The sequence below is a fragment of the Pogona vitticeps genome, chromosome 12, assembly GCF_051106095.1.
Source record: "Pogona vitticeps strain Pit_001003342236 chromosome 12, PviZW2.1, whole genome shotgun sequence".
Taxonomy (NCBI): Eukaryota; Metazoa; Chordata; class Lepidosauria; order Squamata; family Agamidae; genus Pogona; species Pogona vitticeps.
Window position 1 is genome coordinate 18,676,196 of NC_135794.1, and position 15,550 is coordinate 18,691,745.

Sequence of the window (15,550 nt, forward strand, 5' to 3'; positions counted from 1 at the left end):
AAGAATTAGTGCAGGGAAATCGCCCCAGAGGGAGACCACAGCTGCGATACAAGGATATCTGCAAGTGGGATCTGAAGGCCTTAGGAATGGACCTCAACAGATGGGAAACTCTGACATCTGAGCGTTCAGCCTGGAGACAGGAGGTGCATCATGGCCTCTCCCAATTTGAAGAGACCCTTGTCCAGCAGGCCGAGGCAAAGAGGCAGTCCCGAAAGCAGCAAAATCAGGGAGCTGGACAGGGGACAGATAGTATTTGTCTTCACGGTGGAAGGGATTGTCACTCTCGAATTGGCCTTCTCAGCCACACTAGATGCTGTTCCAAGACCTCTATTCAGAGCATGTTACCATAGTCTCTCAAGACTGAAGGATGGCTACTATTTTTTTTTAACTCCAGTCTTATTTTTGGAAGGAAGTTTGTTGTTGCGGCCCTTTGTTGGGGAGACAGTAAACCACAAAGTCTATTCCGTAATAACTATCACCATGCCCCTATGCAATGAGACCAGGTAGGGGTTTTTGAAACAAAGTTTAGCTGTTTCTCTCGCTCGCCTCCCACACTATTTCTGAATAGAGTCCCTGGTGCAATAAGTATTTTTAAAATACCCCAGATATACACTTCCAGAGGAGTTACTAGGCATGTACACAGGGAAAACATGTGGGTTTCATTCCCCCTCCAGAAAAAAAAGCCTCATTAATTTTCAAGCCATTTGTGTCAAGGCCTGTTCATTAAACTTGAGAGTATGGTCTCTTCTGTTTTGCTGCTCCTCTTTTGTCTTTCACCCAAATAAAACCCTAAAAAAACTCTTAAAATATTCCAAAAAGGCAAGGGCAGGGCAACAGACAAGAGTTAGCCCGCCGCTGAGTCCGCGGACTTTGAGCAGGCGGGCGTGGTTTGCCACCCACCCCGGAAGAGAGGCGAGATATCGCGGGATGAGAGGTAGAGAGGGGGTGGAGAGCAGGCTTTGAAAGGGGCTGCTCCACCCCCGTGTTGCCTCTTTCGTTTTCGGGCACCCGCCCGCCCTATAATCTAGTGTGATTTTGGTCGCCTATTTTGGGGCCGGATAGGAATTTTTGACCTCCATCCTGATTGGCCTTGGAAGGGGGGATTTTTCGCCTATCCCACACTGGATTAGGGTTGTTGGCTTGTAGGATATTAATCTTGGTCACACTGGCGGGTAGTGCGGAAATAACCGGTATTTCGGTGTGTCCCAATGGGTAAATCAAATAAGCTAACAGCGCATCTGACCTTCCGGCATTGCGGATCGTGCGATCACGGTGCCTGTGGGGGGAGGATGCGCTGGGCCACTCCTGGACTGACAGGCATCAGTCAAAGATGTCTTGAGGTATGGGGGTGTTTATTAGCGGCTAGACTGGCTCCGACGGTGGTTCGACCGAAGGAGCTTGGCGGCCGGGGACTCGCCCTTTGTTGATCAAGGGGTATGATAATACCCCCATTTTAATGGTTTTCCGCACTACAGCAGGCCCCCCATATATACTGTTTGGCCGAAAGGCAGGTTACCGGAGTTTATTAAGTTAAATAAAGTGTGGCCTGCATTAACCCAAACCAATGTCTCGTGTCTTTATTCCGGGGTTGGGGTGGCAATCATCTACTGCAGAACTGGGCAGCAACAACACCGTAAGAGAAAGGAAAACTAATTATCATCAGACATATGCAGCCACTAACAGAACTTTAAATTTCATACTTATCATCACATCCTCATCTTCATCCTCATCAGCAGGAAATAGTACAGATGAGAAATCATCATGGTCATCAGACGTAGGCAGGGGGCTACAGCTTTTCATCATCATTGTCATCATCAGTTCATCATCATCATCATCAGTTATCAGTGCCTGGCACCACCCACACCAACAACAAGTTTTTGGGCCACACACACACGGGGGGTGTTAAGAGAGAAGGCTGGCTGGCCTCACAAATGAGCGAGGCCCTGTTACATGCCTGGATCAAACCAAGGGAACCCCAATGAGGAAATCCAAATGAAATGTTCTAAATGTTCAGGTTTTCTCGCATTAGTTAGATTGGACTATTTAGATTTCAGAGGCTCTCTTTTGGAGATGAACAAAAGAATCCCCAAAGGAAAGAAAGAGCTTCTTTTGTGTTGTTACGCATTCATTGCAACATGAGAGTCCCATCTAGTAGTTATTCCTATTTAATAGCCATAAATCCAACACAGAACTGTTGCACTCTGCTAACATGAAAACTAAATGTTCTTACATCCTGAAGAGAGGGAGTCTGAAAAGCACTCTACTAAATTAATGAACTGGATTAATTTTCTACTCAATGATTCCCAAACCCCGATGTAATGTACTCGGTTACTTATTTCATCTACCTGGAAAGCAGACTCTTTTCATAGCCATCTCTTCCTTTCATGCTGACATGCCCATCAAATAAGCAATCAGGATCCTTTGTTATCAAGACTACCTATCCTTTGACGGCAGCTAATTTCATACCAGCTGCCAAAAAGCTGTCAAGCATAACATCACACTCTCTTTCAGGCTCCCGAAAGACGAAACGAGGCTCCCAGATGAATATCCTAAAATAGGAAAGGGACCCAGGCTTTCTCTGGCCAAAGAACCTGTCTTCTTTTGGGACTGCAGACATTTCGGTAGCAACCCTGGGTGCTGCATAATATGAAAGTGGAAGCCAACTCCGCCTTCCATTCAAGCAGGGGGGAAGGGATGCAGAATTCAATGGCAAATATATTACTATGTTGTTATGTGCTTTCAAGTCAAAACCAACTTGTTGTTTAGTCATTAAGTTGCATCTGACTCTTCGTGACCCCATGGACCAGAGCACACCAGGCCCTCCTGTCTTCCACGGCCTCCCAGAGTTGGGTCAAATTCATGTTGGCCGCTTCGATGACCCTGTCCAGCCATCTCGTCCTCTGTTGTCCCCTTCTCCTCTTGCCTTCACACTTTCCCAACATCAGGGTCTTTTCCAGGGAGTCTTCTCTTCTCATGAGATGGCCAAAGTATTGGAGCCTCAGCTTCAGGATCTGTCCTTCCAGTGAGCACTCAGGGTTGCTCACTGGAAGGACAGATCCTGCTGTAAAACCAACTTACAGCAACCCTAATAGGGATTTCAAGGGAACTTATTTCCGGAGTGGTTTTGCTAGTTCTACACCTTCCAGAGAGCTTCCACAGCTGAGCGAGGATTCAGATCCAGGCTTCCTGACTTCTAGTCCACCATTCTACTCACAACACCACAATATGTTTCCAATAGACTTTTTGCTCCCTTTTATTTTAGTTGCCTGGCATTATTATTATTTTTTTGAGTTTTCTGTAGCACCCACAGGATTTCAGGGAGAGAAATCTGGCCCTCCGCCCAATCAACGTTGTTCCCCTCAGTCTACGGACAATGTGAAATGCATCTGACCAAATGGGATCCCACTAGGCTGTCTTCAGACATAGCATTGCCTGAGGTAAAGGAGATGTTGGTGTCCCTCACCATATCATACCCAGGAGCCAGGTGGGTTCATATTTGAGCCTTCGTTCAAACCTGGCAATTGCAAGGCATCCTCCATCACAAGTGATGCACAAGAGGTAGATTCAGGAGGAGAAGGAGAAGGTATGTGACAGGCTATCTGTCCTTCAAGGGAGGGGCAAGGCTGGAGTTGTTGCCAGGACTGTCTCCCAAGACTCATTGCCTGTTACGCTTGCTGAACTACGCCTAATGTCAAGGCCTGTTGAAAGAATTATATTGGTTTTGTTGCTGCCAGGCCAGGTTTTAAGGGTTTGTTTTCAACACAGAGAACCTTAAACAGCCTTGGACCTTGATAATATGAGGCACATAGCTGAACTTATATTAGCTGAACTTCTGTTTGTGCTCTTGTGCCACATCAGCCCAATGATGTCTTCAACCGCAATAGTGACCAACATTCCGATCCCTCCCCCAGAGGTTTTGAAGTCCCCATTAGATCCATTTCATCACAGGGAAGCCATTGGTGGTCGTGGGACAGGTAGAGGAAGTCTTTACTCTCTAGAAATCATCACTGCCAGGATGACTTTACCAGACCCCCCCCCCCCTTTGTTTCAATTGTGGACCACCTATGGATTTCAGGCTTTGAATGGGAGTTTTTGCAGACCAGCTATCCAGTCCACCACTGTTTCATGGCCCTTTGAAATAATCTGTTCTCCCTAATTATCAGTGGTAGGCAGGGCAAAAGAAAAAGAGGGGCCCTCTCTCTTTAATAGTAGCATCTCAGTGAACTGTGCCAACTGCCTCTGGTGAAATCCCCTCTTTCCTAGTGCCCTCTACCCTTTTTCATATGGTCACCCTAATCATACATACATTTTACAAGCGAACATATTATCAGCTCTTGCACCAGGCTGTTGATCTCTTCCACACCACTCGGAACCGGGTGTTTGTTATGGGTAGCTCTTTCCAGGCCTTTGTTCAAGTCATTTGGGAGCATGTGAACTTCTTCTTCTTCTTCTTCTTCTTCTTCTTCTTCTTCTTCTTCTTCTTCTTCTTCTTCTTCTTCTTCTTCTTCTTCTTCTTCTTCTTCTTCTTCTTCTTCTTCTTCTTCTTCTTCTTCTTCTTCTTCTTCTTTTGTGGGGAGGAGACACCTCCAGTGGTCTAGGCTTCTGTCAGCACGCCCCTCGATTGGAGACCCCTCCATCCAACGTGGGCCAAGGCTCAAGCCGAGCACCGCCGCCCAGCAGCTGAACAATACAAGTCTGTTGGACTTTCCGTCCGGGCTGTCACGTTCAATTTGCACATGACCTCGTGGCCAAAAGTCGGGAGAGAAGTGGCAGAATGCGGGACTGAAAGCTTATATTATTGCTTTGACAGCTTCAGTCATCTAGAAGTAATGTAAAATGCAATTTATATTTATACTCGCTGACCTCCTGCTCAGAGAGGGAAGCTATCTAATGATGGGCCAGAGTCACAAGGAATGAAACGGATCTCAATACAGCTGGAATTTGTCTTCTTCCATTCCGTCCTTCGCAGCCTTTGCCTTTCAACAATTCAATAACAGTCAAAAGACAAATGAAACATAAAGAAGACCTTGGTTGGGTAGTGACACAATCATTTTAGAGTGGGCAGGTTTGGACTTTGAGCTCGAGCAAAGGTTGATCACTGGGGTTCCCCCCACTGCCCCAACATAACCATCATGTCCCTACTAGTCCAGAGGCTGCTATCCTCAGAGACCTATGACAACTGCTTCGATAGTTATGAGCACCACGTCTTCCATTCCAGCTCTGCTAACTGTGGCTGGCCAGATGCCATTGGAAACTCACTAACTCAGCATATTGCAATAGCCTCATTAGTTGCCCCAAGGATCTTGCAGTTAATGGAGACAACTTTGGTAGATTAACCTCAACTTACTTCAATGGTCTTGCAACTGACGGTTGTTCCCTCGCCCATAATAGCAGTGTTTCCTGTTTCTTGTTCAGCATTCTGACCCACCATGTTCTTAGGATGGTTATGTATCTTCTTGTAGAGATAACAGTTCTCTGTTTAAAGTCAGAGGGCAACTTTCTCTCCAAAGTCTTTCATTTTTGTGGCTCCCAACCTTGAGTCCCCAGATGTTTTGGACTACAGTTCCCAGAAATCCTGGCCAGCACAGTTAGCAGTGAAGGCTTCTGGGTGGTTGTCCATGGGAACCCAAGTTTAGAGACCACTGCACCATATCTATGAGGCCCTTGGCTACTCTTCCTTATCTGACTCATGGAGATTCTTCATCAGAAGAGCTAGTGGCTAGCAAAGAAGGGCATTCCCGTTATCTCTGGAGTTTAACTGGAAATAAAGGGTATTCCATTCCTCTTTTGTTTTCCCCATCCCTTCTTCGCATGATGAAGGCTGAAAGGCTACTTGGATCTGATGATGTTGAAGAGGGTAGATGATGGGTCAAAAGAATTTGTTTGGGGGAAATCAAGAGGAAAATCTTCATTTGGGGCACTGGGTAAAGGTCCTCAGCCCAAAAGAACATCATGTGCTTGTACATGGATGCACCATCACATATACTAGTAGCAAACTCAGATGTTAAGTTATGAGGGCTGTATCTATAGCTAAAGCTGTCTGGATAGCTCCATGATTTAAGCATCTGGCTGCAGAGCCAGAAGTTGGGAGTTCAATTCTCCACTGTGCCTCTTGGGAAAAGAGCCAGCCTGTGTGGCCTTGGGCAAGCTGCACAGTATCAGGGCTTTCAATTCAGATCTCTGCATATCTATTGTGAGGTGGGAGGGCAGAATACACAGGGGCAAAGGGGAAGGAATGGTGTATGCTGAAATGCAGAGAAACACACCATACTCCAGCATTTTGTTACAGGTTCAGCAACAATGCCAACAATAGTAAACATGTATATGACACCCAGTGATCGACAACAAAGTTCTTTAAGGAAGGCCAGAAATATTATTGTCCCGAGGGGAAAACCGAAGAGGAGAGATGGTGATGATGTCATTTCAGCCTGAAATGACCTTCCTAGTCATAATTTAGAGACATCAGTTTTCTTTCCTGTGATGACCTGAGATTTTCCAGTTGTAGAAGTTGCCAAAGATGGGCAATTTATAGGAGGATTGCCCTCCGGATAAATATTTCATGGTTGCTGACCCTCTAGCAGTGGGACTGGCGAATCCAATTTCATGGAGACAATTGAACCTGTTCTGGGTTTTGAAAGTTCAGGACCTTGGAAAGCTTCTGTACCGTTTGATCTAAAGCTAAATGAAGCAATTTCATCTTTCATGTGAAAGGAGACTCGCCAGCCTACACCGCTTCCCAATTCCAGAACCCATCACCCTTCTTTATGTTAGTTAGTGCTTCCGAAACCTGAAGTCCAAACATGGGGACTCTCAAAGGGTTCTGGGTCATCAGGACAGCCATTGCTTTCTGTCCTGCAGCATGACCCTACCAACAACAGGGCCTTCTCTTCATTGGCACCACCTTTGAGGGATTTCCTGCTGCAGGGAACATGCCAGAATACTGGTAGCTTTCCAAGTTCAGTTAAGCTACTTTGTCTGCATTGCTTTCATTGCCAAGTCACCTCTGACTCATGGCAGCCCTATGAATGAGAGCTCTCCAGAATATCCTGCCTTTAACAACTTTGCTGAGCACTTGCAAACTCCAAGCCTATCCATCTCATATTAGTTCTTCCTCTTTTCCTGTTGCCTTCAACCTTTCCCAGCATTATTGTCTTTTCCAGAGAATGTCAACCCTTCATAAAATACCCATGATACAAGACAGCCTCGGCTTCAGCAGTTTTGCTTCCAGAAATAGTTCAGGCTTGATTTGATCTCGGACCCACGTGTTCGTCTTTCTGGCCATCCAGGGTGTCCTGGTGACCCAAAGCTCTCCTCCAGCACCATATTTCAAACCAATCAATTTTTTTTCCTCTCTGCTTTCTTTACTTTCCAGATTCTACACCTGTGCATGGTGATCCTCAATAGTGTGGTTGATCCTGGTCTTGACCTCCAGTGACATATATTTACATTTGATGATGTTGTATTTGTTTCTCAGTATCATTCCTGGGTACTATATAAAAGTCAGAAGACTACACAGGCCTTGCTCTCAAACATGTAATCTAAAGATAAAGCCACAATCAAGTGGAGAAGGGAAGGGAGAAAATAAGGGAAGCCACAAAGATAGAAAAACTGAGTTCTACATTTTAGGGCTTATCCACATGGTAGTGATGTCCTTGATCAGTTTGGGGTTCCTCTCACTCATTCTGGTGTGTTGTTGTTGTTGTTGCAGATTTGAATACATCATCCTAGGATTTGCCTCCAATCATGGGTAGAAGAACCAGAAATTGGGTAAACCAGACTGAATAATAATGGTCCAAAGAAGTCAGCTGGAGCATGGAAGAATCTATCCCCCCCTCTTCCATCTCATGATCAGTCGCTGGCTGCTGACTGGTAGACATCAATGACATCATCATCACCATCACTACCACCACCACCACCTTCTTCTTAAAATTTTGTCCCTCTAGGTGCAATCTGTCCCTTCAGAAAGGCTTCTCAAATGTTTTGTGTGCCTGTGTGTGAATGTGAGAGAGAGAGCATGCGCACACCCATGTGCATGCTCCCAAGTGAAGCAGTTAATAGCTATTTCTTCCCCAGCTATTAATCCACCGCTCTGCCCCCTCGCTGCCCTTATAATCCCCAAGCATGTGCTACTGACATCACCCGGCCATCAGCTCCCAGATCCTCTCCTCTGTAACTGTCATTAAGTGCTGCGAGCAAATGAAAAATGACTGGGAGACTCAATGGCTCCCACCACCGACCTTGGGTATTATTAGAATGACCTCCCTTTGGTTTGACCATAGGAGGGGGGGTTGGTGGGCGGGATGATGTGTGTGTGAGAGAGAGTGAGAGAGAGGAGGCCTTCTTTGATAGCATCACATCAGCCAGAACTGAATCAAAGCTGTTGGTGAGGGCTGGGGGTGGCAGGTGGGCGGGGAATGGAGAAAAGAGGGAGAGGAGCAAGCAGGGGCAAAACAGCCAGGCACGCCAACTAAATGTTACACACACACAAAATAGGGGTTCTAAATCTTTTAGCATAAGGAGGGTGGAGAGCTATCCTTTTGGGAAATAAGATTGTGGTGGGGCCGGGCAAGAGCTGAGATCCCACCACGTTGTTGCAACTGCATCGTCTCCGGCTCTGGGGTCAAGAAATGCTGACTCAGGATGGGGGCGGGCGGTGTGAAAGATACAGCCAGAACATGGACATACCTGTACCTTCAACTTCATTTTTATTACAGCCATTGGTCAGCTATGTTAGATAGGCAAGACTGCAATACAGTAACAAAGCATATAGTATTTACAATCGATACAAAGCAGACTGAAATTCAGCTGACATTTTCAGTGCAGGTTCCTAATCTGGTCTCGGCTGCGATTTGGTCCTCCGTTTTTGAACAGTACAAGCCGCTGCGCAGAATTTTGCATCCTTGGCTGAAATTTTACTTGAAGAATCAGAGAAGAGAAAAGAGATGCAAAATGTATTGGGTCTATCTGGGTCACATTTTGAAACTGGGCAAATAAGTCAACTGTGCAAATCCTCATAATATGTGTAAAACAAGAGGGCATGTTCTTCAGTTTCCACTGTTCCGGATTGACAGGGGCAAAGATGTTGGCTGTAAAGGATACCTGAGTATCTTCTCTCTAAAAAGGCTGCAGGCAGAGCTTTGAAGCAGGCCAGGGTAAAAGCTATCTCCCAAGTTCTAAATTATAAACTGCTGGGGTGAAGATCTTGCTGTGATTCCCAGCCATTGAGCAAGATGAGAGGGTCGTATGTTTCTAACAGTGTCTCTAGCTTTCATAAATCCCAAAGGTAGCAAGGCTGAAATGGATAACCCATAGGGACGTCAACATCATTTGAAGCATAACTCTCAATCTAGCCACACATTGGTTGACTCTTCTTCCAGAAAAAGAACCCATGCCATCTGCTTTCTTTGCATGCATGCCAGTTTTGCATCCTGCTGTCCACACAACACAGAGCTCAAACTATTGTCTCTGAGTTGTAGAGGGACAAAAAAAAAACCCCAGTCTTTCAAACTTTTCTTTGCAACTGGTGGTAGTGTAGTTTTGTTCTGCTTTGTTCCAGTGCAGGGCCTACTTGTATGGAACCTAACACTGCCTTGTTCCCCACTGATCCCCATCCTGCTGTGGTGTGTGTCCTTTGATGATGCACCTTCTTCAGTGTTCTACAGCTGGTCAGTCTCCACACCCTGTGGACAGGTAAAGCAAAGTGGGAAAGGAGGAGAGAGAAAGGAAGGAGAAGGTGGAGTAGGTGAGAGGGCAGAGAAGATGGGCAAAAAGGGAGGGCCATTGGTGTAAGGTGGGAAAACTCAAAGGGCAAACTTGGTTGTGCCTGGACAGGTGGAACTGGGACAACCCAGGTGTCCTCCCCATATATGGAGACAACCCAGATGTCCTCCCCATATATGGAGGCAAATAGTGGAATGAGCTATTCAAATCCACAACAACAACAACAACAACAAAGTACCAGAATGACCCAGAACAACCCCAAATTGATCAGAGACAATGAAAATTGATCAGAGACAATGACACTTCTCCCACAAGATGGAGAAGCCAGCTTTTCTACCTTCCCAGCTTCCAACATAATCTACAAAGCTATGACACAGAACATGGATGCATCATGTGATCAGTTCAGTTCAGTGGTTCCCAACCTTGGGAAACATAAGTGTCCCTAGACTGCAATTCCCAGAAGCCTTCGCCACCAGCTGCGCCTTTCTTCCTTCCAACTTTATAACAATAATATAATAATACCATAATATTTATTTATATTGCACTCTATACAAGAGTGCATTCCCATAGTCAAAAAGAGTTCAAATACCACCATGGCATAATTACAATGATAAAAACACACAGTAAGCAATTATCACCCAATAAGGCAATAAATAAACAATCAAAATAGCTACAATAACAATATAATGATTACAGTACAGTAATTCTATCCCAATAATTGCCTATTTCCATGACATGAAGTCATGTTGAACATGACTTCAACATATTAAAAAGAAAAAAAGGCCTGCTTCATCTTCGTTAATGATATACACCATGGATGCTGTCCACATTTCCTGCTGTGACACAGGACTTAATACACGACGCATAAAATAAATGCATAATAGAATCAGTTGGGCATAATCTGGTTGCCGCAGGCCAGGTTGCAGCAGATGTGATGTACAGCAGTCCAGCTGCATATTTAACCATTTTCGATGCACCACCACAGATGCCTACACTTGAAATAAAGTAAAAAGTGAGTTCTTCTCTATGTATTTTGGAATATACTTCTAATTGAATCACAACATGGTTTTGGTTATACTGTACCTTTTTTTCAATAAATAGATATTTCAATCGATCCATATTTAATACTGTGCTGCTATTCGTCTTGGGAGCGGCCTGAGAAAGGTGGTTCTCAGACTTATCTACGACCCTCTTGTTGGCAGTGTGGAAGATCCCAGCCTGATGGCAGTGGCCTGGCTGCCCCCCCCTCCTGTCATGGCAGCTGGGACAGGCTGGGAGGATGACACAGTCAGTGAAGCCAGGTGTGTGTATGCACGCACACCAACAGTTGATGCTTTGTAGTCATGTTTTGAAGAGCAGAAGAGTTATACAGTGGTGCCTCGCAAGACGATGTTAATTTGTTCCACGAAAAATGCTGTCTTGCGAAAACATCGTCTTGCGAAACGTGGTTCCCCATTGGAATGCATTGAAATCTACTTAATGCGTTCCAATGGGGAAAAATCGTCGTCTTGCGAAAAGCATCCATAGAAAACATTGTTTTGAGAAACACAGTTCCCCATTAGAATGCATTGAAATCTACTTAATGCGTACCAATGGGGAAAAAATCGTCGTCTTGTAAAAATCGTCCATAGAATACATCGTCTTGCAAAGTGCAACAGCGATTGCAAAAACTAATCGTCTTGTGAATTAATTGTCCCACGAGGCAATCGTCTTGCGAGGCACCATTGTACATGGATTTTGAACTCCAAAGCTCCCCAAATCTCAGCATTACTGAAGGGAGAAGTGTATTTTCAGAACAATCTTTGAAAATGTGGCAGAAATGACAAAGAAATTGGTGGCGCCCAGAAGTCAGGTATTTTAATGTTACATAAGATTTTGCAACACTAGTCTCCTTCATGACCTGCTGGGGGAAAGTGTCTGGCTGTACCTCGGTAAGCTGTTTTGTGACGTCTACCAACCTCCACTTTCCATTTGATGCCTCCCCCGCATTGATTTCTGAAACAGTAGTTCTTTGCTGCTGGAAAAGCTCCAAACAGAACAAATCCAGTCTCTGGGATCTGAAGAACAAGTCAACAAAAATTTCTTGTTGTAAGCTTTTGTGGACTGCAGTCCAGTTAGGAAGTTACTCTGAGTAAGACCTCTGGCCCATCTAGCTCAATATTACCAACTATGGCTGGCAGCAGCAATCCAGGACTTGAAGTTAGATGCTTCTCCACATCCTACCTAGAGATTTTTGACACTTCTTGGTGGTCACCCACTCAAGTCCTAGCAAGATTTGGCCTTAAAAATGAGAAGATTGAGTACGTTGAGAGTAATATGATGGTTCTTGCTTTTTCAGACAACATATGAACTCTTCTTTTGCTTTAGCTTTCTCCCACAAAGAGACTTGATTTCAACTTGGGAAAGGTAGAAAAATGATGGAAGAGGCAATGTGTAGGAAAGTTATTTTTAATACCACTTCTCCCAGAATCTCCCAGCCAGGAAGACTAGTAGTCATGTCTGGTGGGAGATTCTTGAAACTGCAGTCCAGTTTTCAAAAAGTGTGATACAGAATGTACATTTCCACATAGTAAGAAGATGGAGAATACTTGGCTATTTCAAAGAGTAGGAAGGAAGGAAGGAAGGAAGGAAGGAAGGAAGGAAGGAAGGAAGGAAGGAAGGAAGGAAGGAAGGAAGGAAGGAAGGAAGGAAGGAAGGAAGGAAGGAAGGAAGGAAGGAAGGAAGGAAGGAGGGAGGGAGGGAGGGAGGGAGGGAAGGAAGGAAGGAAGGAAGGAAGGAAGGAAGGAAGGAGGGAGGGAGGGAGGGAGGGAGGGAGGGAAAGAAAAGAAAAGAAAAGAAAAGAAAAGAAAGAAAGAAAGAAAGAAAGAAAGAAAGAAAGAAAGAAAGAAAGAAAGAAAGAAAGAAAGAAAGAAAGAAAGAAAGAAAGAAAGAAAGTAAGTAAGTAAGTAAGTAAGTAAGTAAGTAAGTAAGTAAGTAAGTAAGTAAGTAAGTAAGTAAGTAAGTCCTGGAACTGATGGACAGGGATGGATTGTTCAGATTTTTATGGAATTCAGCTCCTAGAATTCTTCATTATGGGAGTTTCACCAGACAGACCTACACCTAAAACCACCTAAATGATGTCCACGCGGCAGTATTAACAAGCACAGGAGTGAGCTGGTTGACAACGTTCATGGGCTACATAATGTCTAGGGACAAAGGAGCGAGTTGCAAGCAACAAAAAATTATGTCAAGCAAAGCTTCAAAGTACAGCTCTCCACAAACTGTTGAGCTGCGACTCCCATCATCTCTAGCCAGCATCTGCACTAGTGAGGAAGGCTCAGTTCAACATTTGGAAGATCTCCTTTTGGCTACCCTTGCTTTAGTCAACTGGAAGAATGCACCCATGCAACATGTCTGGTTTTGAAGATGTAAAAAATAAATAAAACAAAATGTGACCATGGTTTCCAAAGCAATGAAAAGCGAAGCAAAAGGGGGTGGTGTCAGGCATCCTATGTGGTGGTAGTGGGGACACACAATAAAAAAGAGTGGGATAGGGCAGGAAACTAATTTAGAGGTGAGCATGAGAGGAATTCTGTCAATGCTGACTTGACAGAGGTGGATATCATGAGCTTTAATATTATACTTGAAGCCAAGTTGACTGGTGATTTTTCTTGAGTCCTTTTGCTATGATGGTCCTCTCTCTCTCTCACACACACACACACCAAGCAATACAAACAAGTGTAACTAACAAAAATGCTTTTTAAAGAGTGATTCTCATAGTATGGACCCTCTATCTTTATCCTTGGGAAGAAGAAGAAGAAGAAGAAGAAGAAGAAGAAGAAGAAGAAGAAGAAGAAGAAGAAGAAGAAGAAGAAGAAGAAGAAGAAGAAGAAGAAGAAGAAGAAGAAGAAGAAGAAGAAGAAGAAGAAGAAGAAGAAGAAGAAAGATGAAACAGATTTAAATCTTGCTGGACTAATGCCTGGACAGAAAAGGGGACATTTTATTACAGAGTGCAGAGTGACAAGACAAAAATCCAATAAAGAGCATCAGCAGGTGGAATAAAAAGATGCTTTTGATGCTTGAAGGTGGAGTGAAGATGACATCAAATGTCAGATAATACAGAAACTTTGAGATAATCGGCAGAGGAAGGGAAAAGTTTCAAATATGGGTATCTTCAGCAGAGTCTTCAGGGGACTGGAGAGAAGAGCAGGGTTTGCCAGATGGGTGGAGTAAGTGCATTGCCCCACCTCCTGAAATCACAACCTGGTGACTGAGCATGCTTCAAGTATTAATGTGATGTCTCCTCTACATAAACTAATATGTCTTGTGATTACACAAGAGCCCTACAACTATTCATGGATGCCTCTTCTCTTGAAAAATGAAATGGCTCAAGCTTTCTTTGATATACACCAACATATTTGCTCTTGTAATGAGATTGTTGCAAGAACGGTTGACTTTTCTGAAGGGTTGATCTTACCACAGCGCTGGGGCGAAGGGGACCATTCTGTTTTGTTCATGGCATCAAAAATTTGGGGCTGGCTCTGCAGGGTTAGCTTTACTATTTGCCGAGCTTGGTGTCGAGAAAGGCGGATTAAACCAGAACTCAGAAAAGGCTCATCTAAACTAGATTTCCGCCACAGGATTAGTTCTGAATGCTTCAACAGAAGGGCCCCGGTGTTTATGTTTTGAAGCGAACATATATTTAGAATGCAACTTGTTTGGGGAAGGAAAGACAGCGTATGGTTTTCAATTACACAATCAGCAAAATCACAAAGCACTAACAACCAACGGAATGTAGCACTACATGTACAGATCAAGAGAATCACATGTAAAAGTGTTCTTGCGTGGTTAGAACAGATCCTGAAAACAGAAAATCAGCATTGTGGTTTTTTTTTTTCATGCAGTGGTTCCCTGTGCTCTCGACTGCTTGTTGCTCACTCGTTGAAACTTGATCCCACTTCCCAGATTTGCAAACATCTGAAATGCTTCCATCCAGAGAAAGCTATCCCTTGATCTTCCGAGATTTGTCCAGGAAAACATATTATTGTAAGTTTTTCAGCTGCTTTCTGAAGCATATTGGTAATGCTGGGGATAGGCCATGAGTGACCCAGAGTTCCAGGCCCACAGAAAGTGTGGGAGGAATGTTGAAGGAACACCCATGCTGTCTTTATGAAGACTGGAGAAAGACAATGGCTTTGGCCGAGCCCTACCAACGTCGGACAATTGAGCCTTTCTCTGGCAAAGATAGAGTGGCATCATACACATTCTTTCATGGAGACTAAAGAAATTCCTCCTAGGATCCTGGGATTCCTTCGTGGAGTCATGAACTTTTCTCCATTTCACCCTAAATGGGCGGATTCAGATGCTCATCCTCCTATTAAGTAGGCATTATCGCTATTGTTTTTGTCACCAAAGTATAACAGCAACAAGTTATCGAACGATGACGTGGGCTACAGACCACGACACTGCTGGCCTTTAAAATGATTGAGAATTGTACTGAAAGGACTATTTGAAAACAGGACCTACACTATACAAGAAATATCAGGGAATCCTTTCTGCTTGTGATCACGGCGAAGTACTCTAGCTTGAGTTTAATAGACTCCTTAACATCTAATAGGTAACTGAATTTTAAAAAAAAGAAAAAGAAGACTATTCTGTGTTAGTTCAGGATGTTTCTGTTCTATCATACCTTAGACTTTTCCAGACTTTTGTTTAGTTGAGACACTATGGCAAATTGGGCAGAAAAGGCATACTGGTAAGGAGTTGGGGGAACATGGACTGGCTAAGGGTGTTTTTCGTTGTTTAGTCTTTAAGTCGTGTCCGACTCTTCGTGACCCCATGGACCAGAGCA

At 44.3% G+C, this 15,550-nt stretch overlaps 1 long non-coding RNA gene across 1 annotated transcript in view; it reads left to right on the forward strand.

Annotated features, from left to right (window-relative positions):
- The window catches only part of LOC144584629 (uncharacterized), a 228,540-nt gene that overhangs the window by 110,994 nt on the left and 101,996 nt on the right, over positions 1–15,550 (forward strand). The window lies entirely within an intron of this gene.